Source organism: Mustela erminea, chromosome 16 (genome assembly GCF_009829155.1).
Source record: "Mustela erminea isolate mMusErm1 chromosome 16, mMusErm1.Pri, whole genome shotgun sequence".
Classification (NCBI taxonomy): domain Eukaryota; kingdom Metazoa; phylum Chordata; class Mammalia; order Carnivora; family Mustelidae; genus Mustela; species Mustela erminea.
Genome location: NC_045629.1, coordinates 17,425,205 through 17,445,186, shown reverse-complemented (window position 1 = coordinate 17,445,186; position 19,982 = coordinate 17,425,205). Strand labels below are relative to the sequence as shown.

Genomic DNA, 19,982 nt, shown 5'->3' with positions numbered 1-19,982 from the left:
AATTTCTACTTCACTATCAGAGGAGCTGGCCATCATCTTTCTCCCTTTGGAAATTCCAGGGTCAGACACCAGTCCATGGTGTCTCCCAGCTCTGGGGGATGTATGCCAGGCTTTCAGAGGGATCCCACTGAAGTCTTTTCCTTAAATGTGAAGGGAGGGGCATGCACTGACTTTATACTCCAAGCTCCTCAATCTTGGGGAGGGTTGGCACTCACAGCATATAGCAGAGTGGCTCTGCAAAAAGTCCTTTAATAATCAAACTGCTTTTTCAGTCCCCCCCAGTTCTTTCTAGGCTGAGGATGAGTAGTGAGCAAAGTGTTGAATAACGGTTTTTAACCAAGTCCCGTGCATGTTCTGACTGGTGGCCTTGTGTCTCGCTTTGTAATATATTTACTGTCTTGGGGCCTCTGCTGAAATTAAAGTCAAAATGGTTTATTTAGCATCTGGTTACATTAAATCAAAGTTTGAGTTTGAAAATCCAGGTTTTATGTTCGTACAGATATGTGAATATCTATGCATCCTCAGTTGAACAACTTAAAATTTAAAGTTTCTCTTCTGCTTTCTCTTTAATTACATGTGCATTTGAATGAAGAGCTTACAGGGGAAACAAAATCTTTCCAAAGTAGAGAAGTTCTATTGCTCATTTCTAACCAGATGATATTGTGGGGAAACCCCTAAATAGTTCTATGATGTAGACAGAAGAATTATTGTCCAATCTGGACCCCTATTTCTAACAGCATGATCTTCTTCAGCAGCAAGGTGCAATAGTATTCAAAATGAAAGAGGTGATATCATGGAGCGCCTGGGTGGCTCAGTCAGTTAGGTATCTTCCTTTGGCTCAGGTCATGATCCCAGGGTCCTGGGATCAAGCCCCATCTTGAGCTCCCTGCTTGGCCAGGAGCCTGCTTCTCCCTCTCCCTCTGCCTACTGTTCCCCCTGTGTACTTTCTCTCTCTGTCAAATAAATAAGTAAAATCTTAAAAAAAAGAAGTGATCCACAACACAAGCAGTAATTAACCAAACAGCTAGCAGTTATGGAATATGCACTCTGTTTCAGATGTTAAGCTAAGATCTTGGAGGAGTTTGGTCCTCAGACCCTCACAATAGCCCCGTGTGAGGGGGCTGCTATTATTCTCCTTTGATGGAGTTTTCATGACTTGCAGAGGTTCATATAGACTTCAGTCCAGGATATCTAACCTCATAGCATATTTTCTTAAAAAGATTGAAAAGAGAATTAGGAGGGATTTGGAGTTCTGAGAAACATTTTCTTGTGAAATGGGATTGTAGAGTTTTATATGCTGTCATATTCTCTTGACTTCACTTAGTTTCAGCCATTTTATTGAATTTATTTTAAATAATCTTGCTCACTGAACATGACCTATTTTTGTGGGCATGGGAATATCAGGACAAAACGGCAAGTTTGGGGGCACCTGAGTGGCTCAGTGGGTTAAGGCCTCTGCCTTCTGCTCAGGTCATGATCCCAGGGTCCTGGGATTGAGACCCACCTCGGGCTCTCTGCTCAGCGGGGAGCCTGTTTCCTCCTCTCTCTCTCTGCCTGCCTCTCTGCCTGCTTGTGATCTCTGTCTGTCAAATAAATAAATAAATCTTTAAAAAGAAAGGGCAAGTTTTTTTTTTTTTTGTAAACTACTTTACTGAGGTATGATCGTCATGTAAAACGTGGTATGTATTAAATGTATACAATTTGATGAATTTGTGGTAAGTATACATCTCTGAAACCATCACCACCATCAGATGTATTTGCCATAGATGTATTTATTATCTCCTAAAATTCCCTCCAGCCTCTCTTGTTAATTAATTTTTTTTGTGTGTGATAAGAACACTTAACCTAAGATTTACTCTTTTAGCAAATTTTAAGTATACAATATAGTGATAGCTATAGGAACTGTGTGTTTGGTAGATCTCCAGAATTTTCTTATCTTGCATAACTGAGATTTCACATGACCATCATCTCCACATTGTCTTCTTCCCTGAGCCAAAGGAGCAGGTTTTATAAGAACAGTGCTAAAGGGTCTCCTAGGAACTTTTTTTGCCCCTTTTATCAATGTTTAAGAAACTTCCATTTAGCTCATTTATTTTAATGAAAAGTATGGGTGGCCATTTTTCATTGCTACTTCCTGACTCATTTGATTGTTATTTTCTTAAAGTCAAGGATTTCTTTACTTAAAATGGTATTTAAGACATGGCATGGACAATGTAGTAATCATGTTTTTTTGATTCCCTAAATAAAGGGAAAGGCCATGGAGAACGCAAGTGTACCCATACCCACTGCACATTGATGACTTTCTTTTTCTTCACAGGCATGTGAAAGGAATAGCGTAGACTTAGCCTGTGCCCCTTTCCTTCCTGGATGAGGGAAGATGTGTTTAGGTCAGGCTGTATCTTTCACAGTGTTTCTTTTCTTCTTTTTTTTTTTTTTAAAGATTTTATTTATTTATTTGATAGAGAGAGAGAGATCACAAGTAGGCAGAGAAGCAGGCGGGCGTTGGGGGGGTGGCGGGAAGCCAGATATGGGGCTTGATCCCAGGACCCCAGGATCATAACCTGAGCTGAAGGCAGAGGCATTGACCCACCGAGCCACCCAGGTATCCCTTTCACAGTGATTCTTAACCACGCAGGTTAAGAATCTTGCTGGCTGGTTGTGTGTGTGAGTTTTAGAAAACATAGGGAAACAGTAGACAGAGTAAGAGAACACATGAGTGGAAAGGTTTGGACAATGTGAAAATGGTGCCTCAATAGCATTCCTTTAGTCATTTTGAGTACCTTTGTTCTAAAAGTACTCTGGCTTATTTACGAATTTCCTGAAATGAGAATGATTTTAAAATAGACCAAGATAGGCTTTCCAGATTGGTGGTGGGATTTTCTTCCTTTCTGCCCTCAGCCACCTAAAATTTTAAATTTTAGTTTTCTTTTCTTTTTTTTTTTTTTAAAGATTTTATTTATTTATTTGACAGAGATCACAAGGAGGCAGAGAGGCAGGCAGAGAGAGAGAGGAGGAAGCAGGCTCCCTGCTGAGCATGAGCCCCGGCCAGGTGCCCCTTAAATTTTAGTTTTCTTAAAGGTTATGAATCTTATGACCAGTGTGAATAAAAGGAAAGCTCTCCAGAAAACCATGCCATTTTATTGTTGTGTTGAATGTAATCCACATGAAAACAATCTGTCAGATTCAGGACAAGTCCTCTAGACCTCCTATGGACATATTGTTTCCCTTAAGAATTTACTATATAGAATGATTTACTTTTTCCTTTGTTCAATAACAATTTGTTGAGCACCTGCTACGTCTCAGTTGCTGTCTAGGTGTGGGAGTAAAGGGAACAAAATGAGACAAAATCTATGCTTGAATTGAACTTACAGTCTCATGAGTGGAGACAGAAAATGAGCAAAAAAATTAGTAACATATATATATGTATTAAAGATACATGCTATGGAGAAAAATAGGGAGTGGGGATATAAAAGCTGGGGTTGAGGGGGGTGGTTTAATATCAAGTAAGAACATTAAGGAGCACTTACTGGGAAGGCGATTTTTGAGAAGATGAGAAGAAAAGCAGGAAGTGAGCTGTGTGAAGATTGGGGAAGGTGCTAGAAACACCATGACTTTTAGGCGATTTGCTGTTTGGGAGGACTCCTTTGGCTTGATCAGCTCTGGCATTGTATCTCTGGAATCAGTTTAGAGCTCAACTAATCTCTCAAAGTAAGGGGAGAGTAAAGCAGTAGGACTTTCAGGAAAAAAAAAAAAAAAGATGGGAAGGAAAAGCCTTCATGTAGCCTGGTGGTGGGTTTAAGGGCCCACCCTTTCTCTGCCAAGGCGATGCTATTCTATTTCATTTCTCAGGTATAGGCTCTGGTGTCTCCTTGAGTTGACTACTTACGCAAAATTTAGCCAACTCTAACACAAGACAGAGTACAGTTTTTAAAGGCCTGCCCTCCATTTTGATGTCAAGTGCAAGTTTGGGGGATTCCCCAAACCACCCTCAGGTTTGAGAATTCTTTAGCACTTGCAGAACTCACTGAAAACTGTTATACTATGGTTATGGATTATAGCAGATTAAAATCAGCTAAGGGAAGAGATGCATAGGGCAGACTCCAGAGAGGTCTAAATGTTAAGCTTCCAATTGTCCTCTCCCTGTGGAGACACAGATAGCATTAACTCTTCCTGGCATCCATGTGTGACAGTGTGCATGGAGCTTTGCCAACAGGGGAAGCTCATCCGAGCCTGGGTGTCCAGAGTTTTTATTGGCACTCAGTCACTTCTCATCTGCATGTCCTTTAGTTTCCAGCTCTTCTGGACATTAGGTTGACACCCTTAGACTCTAGTTCCTCCTGAGAGCAACAGATATTGCTTGGCCTAACATAAATCACATCGTTGAACTCCTTGGTGGCCAAAGCCCCCAGGCAAACAAAGACAGTCCTGCTAGTCATGACATTTCAGGAGTTGAAAGATCAACTCTCAGTAGCTAAAGGCAAAGGCCAGACCTCTCTTTTGGATAAGGTTAATTTTTCACTATACGGTTTGTAATATGCAGTTATTTTTCCCCGACATTTTTGTTTTTAGAACATCACTCACTACCGCTCTTCATTTAAAAATCCACATGAGAGGTGAGGAGGCAGAAGTAGAGCTGGGGGCTCTTCATCTGCACACATGAGGGGACCACATATTTCACATTTGCATCTTAAGTTTCTTTACTATTGAATATAGAGTAGATGGCTTTAAATAACATTCTTCTCATTGTCTTTTGTCCCTTTTTGGGGCAAGAGGAAAAACACGAATTCATGGACGAAAATATGTATATATTCCGCACAAAATCATTGAAGGTAAGTAAACTAATAGCACATAGATTTAAATGTTTACTGGTTTGTGTCAGTGTCTGGTTATACAATGAATAATTCATATCAAACTAGTAGAATGTAACATTTACATAAAATAATACTTTGCAAATTTATGGTAAGTACTAATTACTTGCCTTATTTGCCATGACTATGATATTAAATATTCATAAAAATGTGATTATTTCTTTGATTTGGCAGGCATTTAGATTTCTCTACAGCTTTTCACACTGCTAATTTTAATCCAGTAAATTATCTGGAAGAAAACAGTATGCAGCCTAAAAACTGTTCAAAATTCACTCCAACATTGAGCACATTATGGACGTAATGATCCATTACAACCAAACTTCAAGAAGGTCTTAGAAGAAAACTGAGAATTAAACAAAGAAATATGGAGGCTATCATCATGATTTGTCAGATATGTTTATTAGGAGATTTTTTTACATATATGATGGACAATTTTTACAAGTACTATCCTGATCTATAATAAACACATTTTGAGATGTTTTGCTCCCGCCGGGGGCCAGTTTAAGAGAATTTACCAGGACTCTGCCAGTGTTCATTTCCCAGCTTGATGTTTAGTGAGATTATTTGTGAAGGCACATTAATGCAAGAATCTGAACTGTGGGTAAGTGTGCTCGAAATGCTCCTTATGGGATCAGAGGGGACACCTCCTCCCTTCCTCCCCTGCTCCTGTTTAAGTTGTGGGTTCTCATCTTCTATAAAACAAAATCAGAGTGCAATGGCACAAAACTCATATCAGAGGAGACTGTATGGCATTACCTGATTGTTTCAGATTCTGTTAACTTATAAGCATTCTGGTAATAATTTGCCAGCTTTTTTTTTTTTTTAAAATTCAGTGAACACAAAATGAATCTCTCTCATGGCTATTTGGCATTCTGTAGTCAAAAAATTCAGAGAGGGAAAGGAGGGTTTCTCTTGGGATCCAAAGGCTTAAGGACATACAAGAAAAAGGGAGGTAGTAGTGGCAGGGGGTGGAGAATGTCAAGTGTGAGCTTGCTCATCAGAAAGTAGTTGGAGGGAGATGTCAGAGAGGGACCAGACACAGTGCCTCTCTTGTTTACACCACAGCTTCTGTCACTGAATCTCTATGAGCCAAAGACATTATAGAACCCAGAGTTCCTTTGAGAGCTAGTATTCAACAGGGTGAGTTTTATTAATTCAGTACCTGGAGCTAGAGCTAAGAAGCGCTCCCAGATTTGTTCTTACCTATTTATGAAAGGTGCTTGAATCAGGTCAGGGCTATGATACTGAATAACAATAAAGTTAACTCTGAAAAGTGTTGTGTTTAAAATATAAACCCCCCAAATCAGAGGTTTGTAACTTGAGACTAACAGAAGAGGACAGGTGGTGTGATGTACAGACAAAAGAGGGCCCTTCTTTCACAAACAGTAAGGAAGACATGAAATGAAGATTAAGACTGGAGATTTAAATGGGTAGCAACTCAACAAAGTTTATAAACCTGTAAGTAGGAATGCTCTGCTTTGTTTGTCCTTAAAAGTGACAATGACCGGGGTGCCTGGGTGGCTCAGTTGGTTGAATGGCTGCCTTCTGCTTGGGTCATAATCCCAGGGTCCTGGGATGGAGCCCTACATCAGGCTCGCTGCTTGGCGGGGAGTCTGCTTCTCCTTTTCCCTCTGTTGCTCCCCCTGTTTGTGCGCTTTCTGTCAAATAAGTAAATAAAATCTTAAAAAAGAAAAAAGTGATTATGACCTGATAACCAATGCTAACATCATGGATGCTTAACAGCAGGTTCTGAAGAAAGATAACTTGGTTTGTTTATCATGCCAGGAGGCAACACAGCTTAGTAGTAAGGTTGGGAGCAGACAGATGGGGGCACCAGTTCTGTCTGCTCCCGACTTCTAAAAACTGTGACTTCTAATAAGTTATTCAACTTCTCTCTGCCTCAGTTTCCTCATCTGAACTGGGGAGGAACAATATTCATCTCATAGGATTGTTGGGAGGATATACTAGGAATGTTTCTATAAAGGCTTAGCATAGTGTCTGACATGTGGTGAGCGCTTAGTAAATTTTAGCTTGTATTATTACGCCTATTACATTTAGGAAACTAAAACAGAAAAAAAATCAATTACTTAAATGTCTGTTCATATGAAGAGAGACTTCAGATATTTGATATTTGCCAAAATGTTTGAATCGACTGCACTGCATGATTTTGTGATAGTAGAAAACTAGCATAATCTAGATAAGTCAAAGATGGCCACTGAAGGCCTCCCAACTCAGTCTTGGGTTTAAGCAGGAATTAACAAAGTAGACATTTCAGTATGAGATTCAGGATAAACCTTGGTTCTAGAACACTTCTGATTCTGGTTGTTCTGTGTATATTCTAGACCAGGAATTCATGATCTGGAATCCATGAGTAACTAGAGTTTAGGATTATTACTTATAGATTCTTTAAGGAATGCTTGTTAATGCCTGGAAATGGGATACAAAACTGAAGGTATACGCGTTTTTCTGGGCAGAAGGTCCATAACTTTGATCAGATTATTAAAGGGTTTATGACTCTTCAGATGTTCAGAATAATTGGTCCGGATCATGTGGGCTTTTAATGAGCACTACCTAGAAGCAAATAAGGTTCCAGATTCCCAGTGAGTCTGAGCGGTGATTAGGAGAGCAGGAATCTTGTCTTTGTTCTGGAATTAGGAGGCTATCTATGATGTGTTAGCTTTTTTGGCAAGCACTTCACAATGAGCTTGTACTAAACAAAATTGATATGGTCATTCTCCCAAATGTCACTCTTTCGCTATAGCCACCTCATCCTTCCTTATGTAATTGTTATTTTGAGTTCCAGTACCAGACTTTCCATTTATAACAAATGTTACAATCATGCTATATAATCATGTTAGATCTTCCCATAATTTTACTACATTTAAATAATTTTGAATCCTGACTCTGTCATTCAATTCATTTTATGACACTCGCAATTTCCTTTTAGTCATAAATTTGATAATCATGCCACCTAAATAAATATGGAAAATCCTGTGTCCATTTAAGAAAATTCTTTTCTTTTTTGGAAAAAAATATATTCAGGCTTGATAAACTTTTTCAACACAAAACACTGTAATCATCTTTCTGGCAAAATACGAATGATATTTACAGAACAATTTTTGAGTCCCTTGTTACAATGTTGAACTGATAAATTAGGGAAAAGCAAGAATAGATTGAAATATGTTACTCCTTTTTAGCCAAAGCCTTCTTGTGTCATTGTTTTGAAAATTAGCAATGATACATGAATATGATTTGCCTAAATTGAGGCTATAAAAAAAACAACGCAAAGAACGTTGTAGTAGAGTGTGAAACTATTCTGACCCAATTTTTACTTCCCTAACAAACCCACACAAAGTCCTCAGAAAATCTGCTGCAAGATGGCACAGTATAAAAAAGCTATGTATAAGTTAACCCCACCCACATCCCTCTCCCCACCTATGTTGCTATCGGTACTTCTTACAATGAAAAAAAAAATGTAAACCGTGTGCTTGCTTGCTTTCTCTGAAGTCTATGCACCACCTACTGAATTGCTTTTCCAAGCTATGACCAACCTTCTCAAGAGCCTGCTCACCAGGTTTGAGACACAAAGCTGCCTTGAAATCAAAGATTCGGTCTGATGGAGCCTCTCCAGTTCCTGATGCTAATCATAGAACTGGAGGCTGCTCTTTCAGGAAAGCAGAACCTTCACGTTTTAAAGAGGGGAAAATCCTACCTTCCAAGAAAACTGCAGAGTATATACCTCTTCCCTTTCCACTAGTCAGCTCCCCCAAGCTGATTTATTATTATTATTATTATTATTATTAATTACCCTGACGAGGACTTGTGGATTCACCACAAGCATCTCCTTACTATGGGCAGAGAGTTATAGAGAGCCTCTACTTCCCAGGAAGTTTCCTGGGAAGCCAAAGGAAAACTGTACTCAGGGAGGGGTCAGAGCGGTGTGCGGCGGCTGTTAGCAGCTGTGGGCACCATCTGACTGATCCGAGCATGTCCTCCGAGCTGCCTCAACAATATGTGGAGCTTATGGGAGATCCAGGCCCGGCTGCCGGGTGTCATTTCCTATAAGGGAACCGGCTGAATTGGCGCCGGTTCTGTCCTCGGCAAATGTGCCTAGTGGAACAAGTGTGGTCTTCATTTACCCAGAGTCTCTGAAAGGAACACAAAGGGCCGAGAAGATGGTTTCCTTTGTTAACACGGAGATAACATTGTTTGCCTATGTTAATTTAAAAGGAGGACCCAAAACATGAGACATCTGGTTTTTAAAAGTCAAATCTGTGCCCTCTTCTTGGGGTTTTTCATTTAATTGGGGTATAATTAAAAACATTGAAAAAAAAATGGGAGAAATCAGCTAGAGAGTTTCCATTCCTGGGACTTTCACCCCACCTGAGATCAAACAGGCCCTTGATTGTGTTTAAAAAGCCCAACTTTTGTTTTGCAGATGGTGCAGTTGACCAATGCTGCCATTCTTTGGCTGGATGAAGAGAGGTCAGCCCTCTGGAGTCTGGGATAGTTTTTCTGACAGTGTAGAGAGTATTAGCCTGAGCTGCTTGAAATATGTGATGTCTAGAAACAGTGGGAATAGTATTTATTGTAGCTTATGTGCACATTGTGTGGGCTTTTAGCTGTTGAATCAGAGGTCCCGCTCTTTAAATGTCATTGCACTGCCCTGTCGTGTTGTTGCTGCTGGGAAAGAAACTACAGAAACTTTAAAGAAAAGACATCCATTAGTCCATTGGCACCCAAGAGCACCATTGAGTTTCAGGAAGAAGGAACTTAAGACCATGCAAAGCAGTGCATTGACAGATTATTTGCCTAGCACTGTTTAGAGGAGAGTTTACCTTCTGCATCTGGAGGATAAGCATAGATTAACAGTGTATTAGTATCCTAGGGCTGTCCTAACAAAAATACCAAAAAGGGTGGCTTAAAACAACAGGCATTTATTGTCTCCCCATTTTAGAGGCCACAAGTCTAAAGTCAGGTGTTACCAGGATTATACCCCCTCTAAAGCCCTCCAGGGAGGATCCTTCCTTGACTCTTCCAGCTTCTGGACCTCAGATGTTCTTTGGCTTGTGGCAGCAGATCTCCAGTCATTGCCTCTGTCTTCACATGGCCTTCTCCCTGTGTCTCTGTGTCTTCAAGTGCTGTCCTCTTTTTGTCTCTCTTTTTCCTTATAAGGACCCAGTTATATTGGATTAATGACCACATCTTAACTAACTGCAACCGAAACGACTCCAATTCCAAGTAAGGTCACATTCTGAGGTGCTGGGAATTAGGACTTTAACGTATCTTTTTTGGGGTACACAATTCAAACACGAAGACCTAGCATTAAAGGAAGGTAGACTGAAGGGGAATTAAGAAATGAACTCTGTTACCTTTCATTTCGTGTTAGGTTTAAAGTTGGTTAGGAATTAGGATAGGTGATGGAGGTGCTGCTGTGGGATTTGGCAGTACCGACTGAAGGCAGAAATTTAATACTTAGAGATTCCAGGAACTGTGGAAAGGAGCAGTATTAGAATTAAAAAGATTTATAAATGAAGGCCATGCCAAGACAAAATTTGTTGGCACCATAGATTGTCTTTGGATCTGATGAATTGGGAAAACTCTTTGTGAGAATGCTCCATCACAGAAAGATAGTGGCTTTGTGATGGGTGTCATGTATTTTTAGAGGTGACAAAGCCTACTTTTTCAGTCAAAAGTAAATACAAAGCCCTGGCTTAGTGTCATGTTCTATATTTTGGATACACAAAAGTAACATATGATACTCACTTATAGTTAAAGAAATCTAACCAGAAGGGTTTGGGAAGAAGGTTTTTACGGTGAACTGAAGTTCTTATTTTATCAGGAGTCTCATTTTATCACCATTCTTATTTCTTATTGTGGGACCCTTAGAGGAAGTGATACAGTTACTCCGGAATATTTTCTAGCTTACTAGTAGCTGGAAGGTTGCAAACGACAAAATCTTCCCCTTAGGGTCCAATGATTAGTTTTTCTACCTTAACAGTTACTTTTCCTGGGTTCCATGGGTAAAAGGAACAACTCAGTCACCTTATCTCAAACAAAACCAAACTTAAAAGACATTTATTTATTAGTAGTATGAAGGAAACAGTAGTAGAAGATGCAGTACTGATTGTGTTCCCGAGACTGTATCAGTTGTGTCTTGGACATTCTTCACTGTGCTCCTGGGCCCACTTCTTCAGCAAAGTTGGGGAATGATCACACAGGAGGACACTGAGCCAAGTGCTCATAGCGATGCAGTAGTCAAGTGGAGTGTGTCAGACTCAAACCTCCCTTTGTCTGCATTCAAAGTCTAAATACCTATTGCCTGCTCTTTAGGAACCAATGGTTAAGGAGGGAGCAGAACTTTTCAGGGCTGTACAAATAGTATGAACAGAAGCAAAAAATAGTCTACCCAAAAACACTTCTTATTGGGTGCCAACTATGTGCCACGTGCTTTGAAGATAGACATTTTTACTCATTATGTAATTAATCTAGACACTTGTATGTGCTATCTCTTCTCCCAAAAACCATACAAAATGTTACTCCCCATTTTCCAACCGAGATGGTTTTCCAAAGGCAATATGGATAGTAGTTGTTGGAGGTGGGCTTTGCACAACTGCAACTGGTAAATAGAGAATGGCGATCATTTTGAATTATCTGGAACAGAAGCACCTTGTTAGTGAGCGTGAGAGATAAAATTGGAAGTGTGTGGGCAATTGATGGAGGGTTCTGAATGTAAGCCTGAGGACTATATCTATGACAGCGATATTACCAAGCAACTGCAGTTTTTGAGCAGCTGGGTAAAGTGATGAAAACAATATTGAAGAAGAGGAATCCAACATTTATGAGAGGAGAAAATAGAGGCAAGGAAACCAGCCAGAAGGTTTTTACAGTAATTGAGGCATAAGTTGAATTAAGCCTTCTGTGTGTGGGGGCTGTGGAAAAGAAAAGAAAGGGAGTTTGTTTGTTTACACCTTGTCTCGCTCCAAAGAAGACTTTAAGGTAGTTTGCAAGAATCTTTGAAATACAGCAAAGGAATGCAATGAGTGGCATGGGGGAAAAACACAAAAACAAACAAAGGTAATGAACTAGAAGTAAGGCCAGTGCATTTCTGATGTAGAAGGTGTCCTGCTCATCTACAACATAATTGAATAAGGGAATAAATCTGTATGTTCCAGAAATACAACTCTGTTCCTCTGGCTTAATGCAGGGGTGAATTTTAAAGTATATAGAGGAATTTGGGGGGCAACATACTCTTTAGGCAATCCAAAACTTGCACAACTTTTGATAAATATTACATGGCATTAAGTTGAAGTAATAGGACTGTGTTTATTGAATGCCAGAGATAAAAACCAGAAACCTATTCCTTAATCAAAGTCAAGCTGGTTAACATTGTTTTTGACATCTCCTTTTCAGAAAGGAGATGAGCCTGGGTAGACTACCCTAACTTCACTCATGGAGGAGTCAAGAATATGCTTGGGAGGGATAAAGATTCTCATGAGAAAAAAAAAAAAAAGCATTAACTAAGTGGCGATCCTGGCATCCAGTTTCAACTTCATGTAACACATCCATTTGAGAAATTTTTAAGGCAAATGGAAAACTAATATCACAGACATAAATATCTACATAAACCATAGAATTTTAGTTTTTCTAGTTTAACGCAAAAGTTCCCGGATGTCCTTCAAATAGATTAACTCTATTAGGATGTGTATTTGGAATGAGCTAACTTTCTGCATGATATGGAATAGGGATTAACGGAGAGGCATTAAGTGATGAATCACAGGGGTTAGAGCACCGTAGGGAGAAGAGAATGAGGCTGTACCCTTAGTCTATTCCTGTTAGACACTATCAGGGACTCTTAGTTGCAAACAACAAAATCCTTACTCCTACTAGTTATAGCAGAAAAAGAATTTGTTAAAAAAATTTTTGACTGGTACCCTCAGCATGAAGTACATTTTACCTTGTGGCATTCACATATCCATACCTGTTTTCATATATACATAAAACAAAGTTTGAGTGGAGCAATACCTCTTGCTTTATGAGATTTAAACATTCTTCTTGTTCTATTCTGTTGCATTTTAAGAAATTGCTGGTTGTAATTTGCTAAATGGATTTTACATCTTACTAATTGGTTGTGAACAATAGTTTAAAAATAAAAACCACCATATTAAGGATTGTCAGATAGCTCTGGAATTTCTGGGATTGGCAAGTTAGGTTGGAGGTAATGCAGCCAGTCACAATAGTAAACGCACACCATGACTCAGCTTGAGTGAGTCACTGCTTCTTGTACCACCTGAGCTCATAGCCTTGATATGGAACACCAAGTACCAGAAATTCCACTACTCTTTTCCACAGAAGCTGGATGCATCCTTTGCCACCCGACTCTGAGAATGGATTCTGCCACAGCCCGGCTTCCTTGGGTTGTTTAATTCCAAACTCAAAGCTCCCATGAGTGTGTCTGTTGCTAGAGCCTGATGGACTGGTGCCTCAGCTGCAAGGAGAATACATTTTCTGTCTTCTTTCCTGGGAAGGCAGAGATTATACGGTGGGGAAACCCCAAACACTGAGTATTTGTTGTGGAGGTGTTGGGCAGGTAAAAAAATGGCAGGTGCTCATTGCATCCCAGATAAATGGTGGCTTACACTCAGTTGATTCCAGAAAATAATTCACATTGAGTGCTTGGTATTCTTCATGATTATAAAATTGAGGGTATAGTAAAGTAGAAGTAGAGAGTACCAAGGTCAGTGTTGAGGAGCCACAACAGAAGGCTGAGGTGAGCTATATATTTTGAGCAATAATACATAATAGTTGCTCTTGCTGGCTTTGAACAGAGAGAATTTTTTCCAGAAACAGTACCAATCTTATCTTCTAGGGCTTGAAAGAGAATATTTCACATGACAGACAAAGCCAGTATATGGTAATCATACAATCTTCTCTTACAGGAGAGCTCCAGACTTGCAAATTGACAGAATCCTTGATCACTCCTAGTACTCTAATGTGAAGATCTTCCTTAGGCCTAGATGCCAGATAATTACAGAGAAATCTCAAATAGCTAATTATAGGAGGCAATGGTTAGATGAAGGATTAGACACATTTTCGTTCTCTTAGACATGGGCCTTGTAGCATTTAGATGGCTCTTAACAAATGTGATTCTGGCAAATATTGTCAGTTATGGTAATAAACTGGGATATGAGAAGCTGAGAGAATGCAGATATGACTTTTGTTGTTATAATTGTCATCACGACTGTGCATAACAGCCGGAAGGCAGAACAAGTGACTCAACTAAGGCATAATTGTTCATGGTAGTAGTATTGATAATTTATTGTTTGTGTTATGCTGATTTGATTTGGTGGGGGAGGGGAAGCTATCCTAGTTAAATAAAGATATTAACATTTCATTTTATTCAGAATTTTTTGAGCTCCTGTTAATAGTACTTAGGTTCTGTTCCTTATTAAGTCAGTTGTTCAGGAAGAGAGAGTAGCTTGAACGATTAATAAACCTAAGGATGGTCATCATTTATCTAAGTTAATTGTTGGTTGCTTTAAAGGATAAAGGAAAAGAAAGAGAAATCATGAAATATGTACCCAAATGGGCCAAATACCATTATCCTAAATCTCAGAGCTCAATTCAGAGTTGAGAAGAATTTTAGGATGTGTGGTCTTAATTGAGTATTGCTACTTGAGTACAGCTGGAGGAAAATACACAACTCTGTTGTCTGATCTCACTTTAAATTTATGACTCCTAAGTTCCTGTGAGCCCTTAGTGCAATCCTGTGATCCTACTACATTTCGCTAGCCAGTTCATTTTCTTGATCTCCTACATGATTATTTCCTGCCTTCTTTTCTCCAACAGATCTCCAACATTACCTCTCCATTCATTACTCTATACTGATAACCTCCCATCATTGACAACATAGAAGCAATCTGAAGAGAGCCTCCACACAGTGCCGTTCCCAAATCTACCAACCCACTTGTATTTGTCCCCACATCCACTTCCTTCTGGCCTACAATAATTAAAGAACTGTCCATACTTCTTTTTTAGTATGTCGGATCCCATTCCTTCTTGCCTACTCAAAGACACGGCATCTCTCTCTTATATTATTAACCCTCCCTAATTCCTGGATTATTCTCATTATCATGTAAATATACTATTGTAGTCCTGTGTACTATGTTTCTAGCTTCTGTAAACTTGATCCTTTAGTATTTGCCATACTGAAGATATTGGCGATATCTTGGCATATTGAAGATATGGCAGACATCTCATTCTGGACAACTGATAATATGGCTGAATCACCTTGCTTTGGCCTCCAGCCTTCCTTATTTATATACCCTTCCAGAAACCAATCACTCAATCAAACACAAACCAGTCAATCTAGAATCAACACCCACAACCACTTTCTTTATGAGACTGTCATACTCCGGGCACTATACACCTGCCCTTATCACCCCAGGGTCAAGTACCAGATGACAATGGGCCTATGCCCCAGAGCCCATTGAAGTTGTTCAAACTAACCAATCCTAAGCCTGCTTGCCTTGCCTGACACTTTTTTTTCCCTGTAGAAACCACAGTGAAGTTTTCTCTCTCTTCTGTCTCAAAACTGACCACAGTGTTTCTCACTCTGGTTCCCTGTCACATGACGGGTACTCTCCCTGTATCTGTGAATATATGACTCACCATCTTTTCAGTGGCAGTTGTCTTCCAAACTGTTGCTCTTACTCTGCCTCAAAATTTCTATTATTACATTATATTTTAAAACACCCTTATTTGGAAAAAAACAGCACCATTCTTTTTTGGTGTTATATTCACTCTTTATATGTACTTTCTTTTTAAACTAAATTCATTAGATAGTGATCCTGCCCTCCTCTCAGTTTCCTGTCTTTCTGTTATTTCTTTAATTCCCTCTAGTCAGATTTTTGTCTTTACCACTTTGACGATTTCTCTTACCACAGTAAAATGTTGACTTCTGTCTTGCCAAATCCAAGAGTCCTCATTTTATTTAGTATTTCTGTAATATGTGAGGCAGGTGATTGCTCCCATCTTGAAAAATTTTTTCTCACTTGCTCTTCTTTTCACTCTCCCTCTTGGTTTTTCCTTATCTACCTTACCTTTTTTCTTAGGTGTCCTTTCTTTCTCCTTCATACAGGTCATCAATTCTTAAACTCTTTGGTCTTATACCTCCTTATGCGCCTTTTTTTTTTTTTAAGAGCTCTTTACAGTCTTCAGAATTGCTGGGGATCCCAAAGAGCTCTTGCTTATGTGGATTGCTCCTATTGCTGATTACTATATAAGAAATTCAAGCATAAAAATTTAAAAACATTTATTAACTTGCTTAAAAATAACAAACCTGTTGGATATTTTAAAAAATATTTTATTTATCTATTTGAAAGAGAGAGAGAGCACATGCATAAGAAAATATGGGTAGGAGGAAGTGTGGCAAAGGAAGAAGCAGACTCCTCACTGAGCAGGGAGCATGATGCAGGACTTGATCTCATGACGTGAACAGAAGGCAGATGCTTAACTGACTGAGCAACCCAGGTACCCCCAAACCCATTATACTTTAATATAAATAACATTTTTTTATATAGAATAACCATATTTTCCCAAAAATTTAGTGAGAAGAGTGTCACAGTTTTACATTTTGCTAATCTTTTTAATGTCCGGGTTAATAAAAAACAGGTAGAATTTAATCTGCTGCCACATCACATGTCATGTGGCACCTAGAAAACTCCACTATATTTTTGTGAGAGAATGAGAATGAAAAAGGCAAATGTGATCTTAGTATTGTTATGAAAATAACATTGACCATGTGTGCCTCCTAAAAAAGTCTCAGGGATCTGCAGAAGTCCCTGACCACATTTTATTCCTGATTCTCCTAGGTCACCTCACCTGTGTCCTTAAATGCTGTCTCTGAACGTGACTCCAGAAATTTACATCTCATGCTAGATGACTTCTCTGAATGCCAGGAGATGTATTTGTAAATTTCTATTTTGCATCTCCTCTTGTCTAAGAGGCAGTTCAAACTTAACATGTCCCAACCTGGACTCAGTTTACCCCCACAAACTTGATCATCATTCCCCATTCCAATCAATGGATTCCAGTTGCGTGGGCCAAAAAAAGATTGTGTTATTCTTAACTTCTTTTTTTCATATTCCACATCAAATTCATTAGCAGATCCTGCTAATCTTGGAAATATTTTTCAAATCCAACCTCTTCTCATGATGTCTGTCACCACTCATCCTATTCCAAGCCACCAGATCTCTTGCTGGGATTATCACAATGAATTACATTGATTTACATTTCGTATAGTTCTCCCTATCTGGTCTCTTCACAGGAAACCCAAGGGATCTTTTGGAAATTTGAGTCAGCTTCCTCTAATGGCTTTTGATCTGAATCAACGTAAAATCCACAGCCCCTGCCATGGACTGCAGGACCTCATCTCCTCCCACGCTTCTCTGCATCTCCTGCAACAGGGAGAGACTCTGCTCTTCCTCAAACACACAAAATAGTCTGCCTCAAGGTCTTTGAACTGAGTTCTGTTGGCCAGGAATGCTTTTCTTCTGCACAAACATGTGGCTCAATCCCTTATTTCCTTTAGGTCACTCCTCAGATGTCACTTTTGGTGACTACCTTTTATACTCCCATGATCATTCTATCTCCTTCTGCTACTTTATTATTTCTCATATCACTTATCACCCCTTCGTTGGTTTGTTATGTACCTATTTGTCTGTTGGCTTTCTCCCTTCCCAGGAGAATGTAAGTTTGAGGGCAGGGGCTTTCTGTTTTGTTTACTTCTGTGTCTCTAGTGCCTGATTGATTGTGGGTACTTGTGCATCAAGGGCAGATGGCCAAGCAGCACATGTACCAGGACTGCTGGATCAGTGTTGATGGGGAAAACTCATGGAGACAGGAACATTAACAGGTCCCCTGTTGCTCATTGCATTACAGGGCATTGCAAAGAGATGTAGCAAGTACAGATGTTAGACTCTGGGAGAGGGTCCCTAACTCTTAGGCTATTTGAAAGAGAGATAGAAGAGAGGCCTTTGAATCTGCGTAATCAGATAAGCATCATCCACTTCCCGGAACACAAAAGCATTTCAGAGTGGCAGAGCTTTGGCTCTAGTCCTGTCCTGACAGTTCTATTTGTGTTTGTGATAACACCAGCTCTTTCCCAGCTTTGAGAAGGAGGATGCCCGTGGGGTCCCCTAGTTGTAGCTCTGTGCTGTGACAAGGCCATGGCACAATTTGCCATGTAAGCCTTCAAGACTGGGAGTGAAGGACTCCTTCTTACAGCACTGCTGGGAGCTGTGGTCCAAACCTTATGTTTGACTAGAGGCCTTCGTCTTAAGTGCTGAGCCATGGTCAGTAGCCATTCAACTTTATGGAAGACTAACTTCTGGCCAACTAGCCTTCAGGACAAGATCACCTTTACCTGCCAACATGTCATATATATTTATTGGCTCAATTAATATCCTCATGAGGGTGACTGTGTGTAATACAAACAGTCCTCAACTTATAACATTGATTTATGACTGACTACACAAAACAGGGAGGAACAGTGTTAGAGAAGGAGAGTTCTTTGGGATTCATAACAAGAATCTTGGGGCCCCATTAGTATACTGGGGAGGAACTGGGCTATAGAGTCACCCTCTTAGGCAAATATAGTAAAATATTTTTCCTTAAACCAAGGTAGAGGACTGGTTTTTCTAATGTAGCCCCTATTGATATCCTCGAAGTACCTATTCTCAACCTTCATAATTTATTTTTCAGTAAAAGTTACCATGAAGAAGATAATACAAAAATCATTATATCTTTGTTTAAAAAATAATATTCTAGATTTGTTTGAAATAAACTTCTATTTTTAGTATATTATGGCTTGATAAGTTTGGAGGAGGACTCTCCAGGTCTAGAAATTTACTCACGTCTTAAAACTTTTTTTTTTTTTTTTTTAACCTACAGGAAAACACTTTTACGTGTAGTATAACTTAAATTAAGAATTGGAAGGTAACCTGTTTATAATTTAGGTATTGATTCTTTAGTCTATTTTCTCTAGTGAATTACCTTTGATTATTAGTCACATACAGAAGTTGCTATGCCGATGCACCAGGGTAGCTACTGCAAAAACAAAGAAGGTCAAGAATCTGTACATTGCAAAGTTAACTTAATATTCCACCATGGCAAGCCGTACCATTTTCTCAACTCCTCTGCAAACTTGTTATTTGTCTTGTGTCCTGACCACACTGCATGAACTGTCCACTCAGAGCCATCAGCTGTCTCTTAATGGTCAATGACGTGTTGTCACACCTCAGCTTTCCCAGCTTCTCTACAGTGTTTCACAGACCTGACCACTTCTTTTCTTCAAACTTGACCTCTTGTCCTAACACAGCACTGTTTTGATTTCTTCCCAATTCCCTTCCATCTTCTTTGTTTGCTTCCCTTCTTCCACTTATCAGCTAATTGGAGGAATTCCCCCAAATTCTGACTTTGTAACTTTTCTGAGTTTATGTTCATAGGCATCACCATGAACATCTTGTTTCTTGCACAGCTCCCTCCTTAGCCATCATTTTTATTCTGAGCTGCAGAATCCAGTGCTCTGAAATGTGCAACAACTGTTTAACATCTCTCACTTGCACCTCCTTTATGTCCAAATACAATTCATAATCCTTTCATCCCTAAACCTTTCAAACTGAACTTCCTTTTTCCTATGATGAATCGAAGCTAGGTAATCATTTCTGGCTTATTCACTTCATATATTGATTCCATAGAGTTAGTTGGCAAGAAATGTGAGTTTTATGTTCCAAATATTTTGTAAACCCAGCTCCTAGTGCTACCTCTTTCTCTCTTGATTGTACGATTATAAAATACTTTCAACTAATCTTCCTGCCTCTGATTTCTTGCCACTCTAATTCCTTCTGACTCTGCTTTCTGATTAATCATGGTTAAATTCACCTGGAGCCAGCTTCTCATTATATATCAAATTCAGTATAAATTCCATACCTGAGTCTTCATGGTATGTTGCAACTACAAACCCCAATCTATCTTCCCAAGTTTCTTTCTCATTGCTTCCCTGTTTATACCCTGCATACCACCCCAACTGAATTGCTCCTCAGCCAGCCTCAG

General features: G+C 39.4%; 1 long non-coding RNA gene across 1 annotated transcript in view; it reads right to left on the bottom strand.

The window, feature by feature from the left end:
• Positions 1 to 18,857: 18,857 nt before the first annotated feature.
• LOC116575092 overlaps positions 18,858 to 19,982 on the bottom strand; it is a 75,094-nt gene continuing 73,969 nt past the window's right edge. The window contains exon 4 of the long non-coding RNA XR_004279605.1: positions 18,858 to 19,455. This is a non-coding gene — a long non-coding RNA (uncharacterized LOC116575092). The remainder of the gene's footprint in view (positions 19,456 to 19,982) is intronic.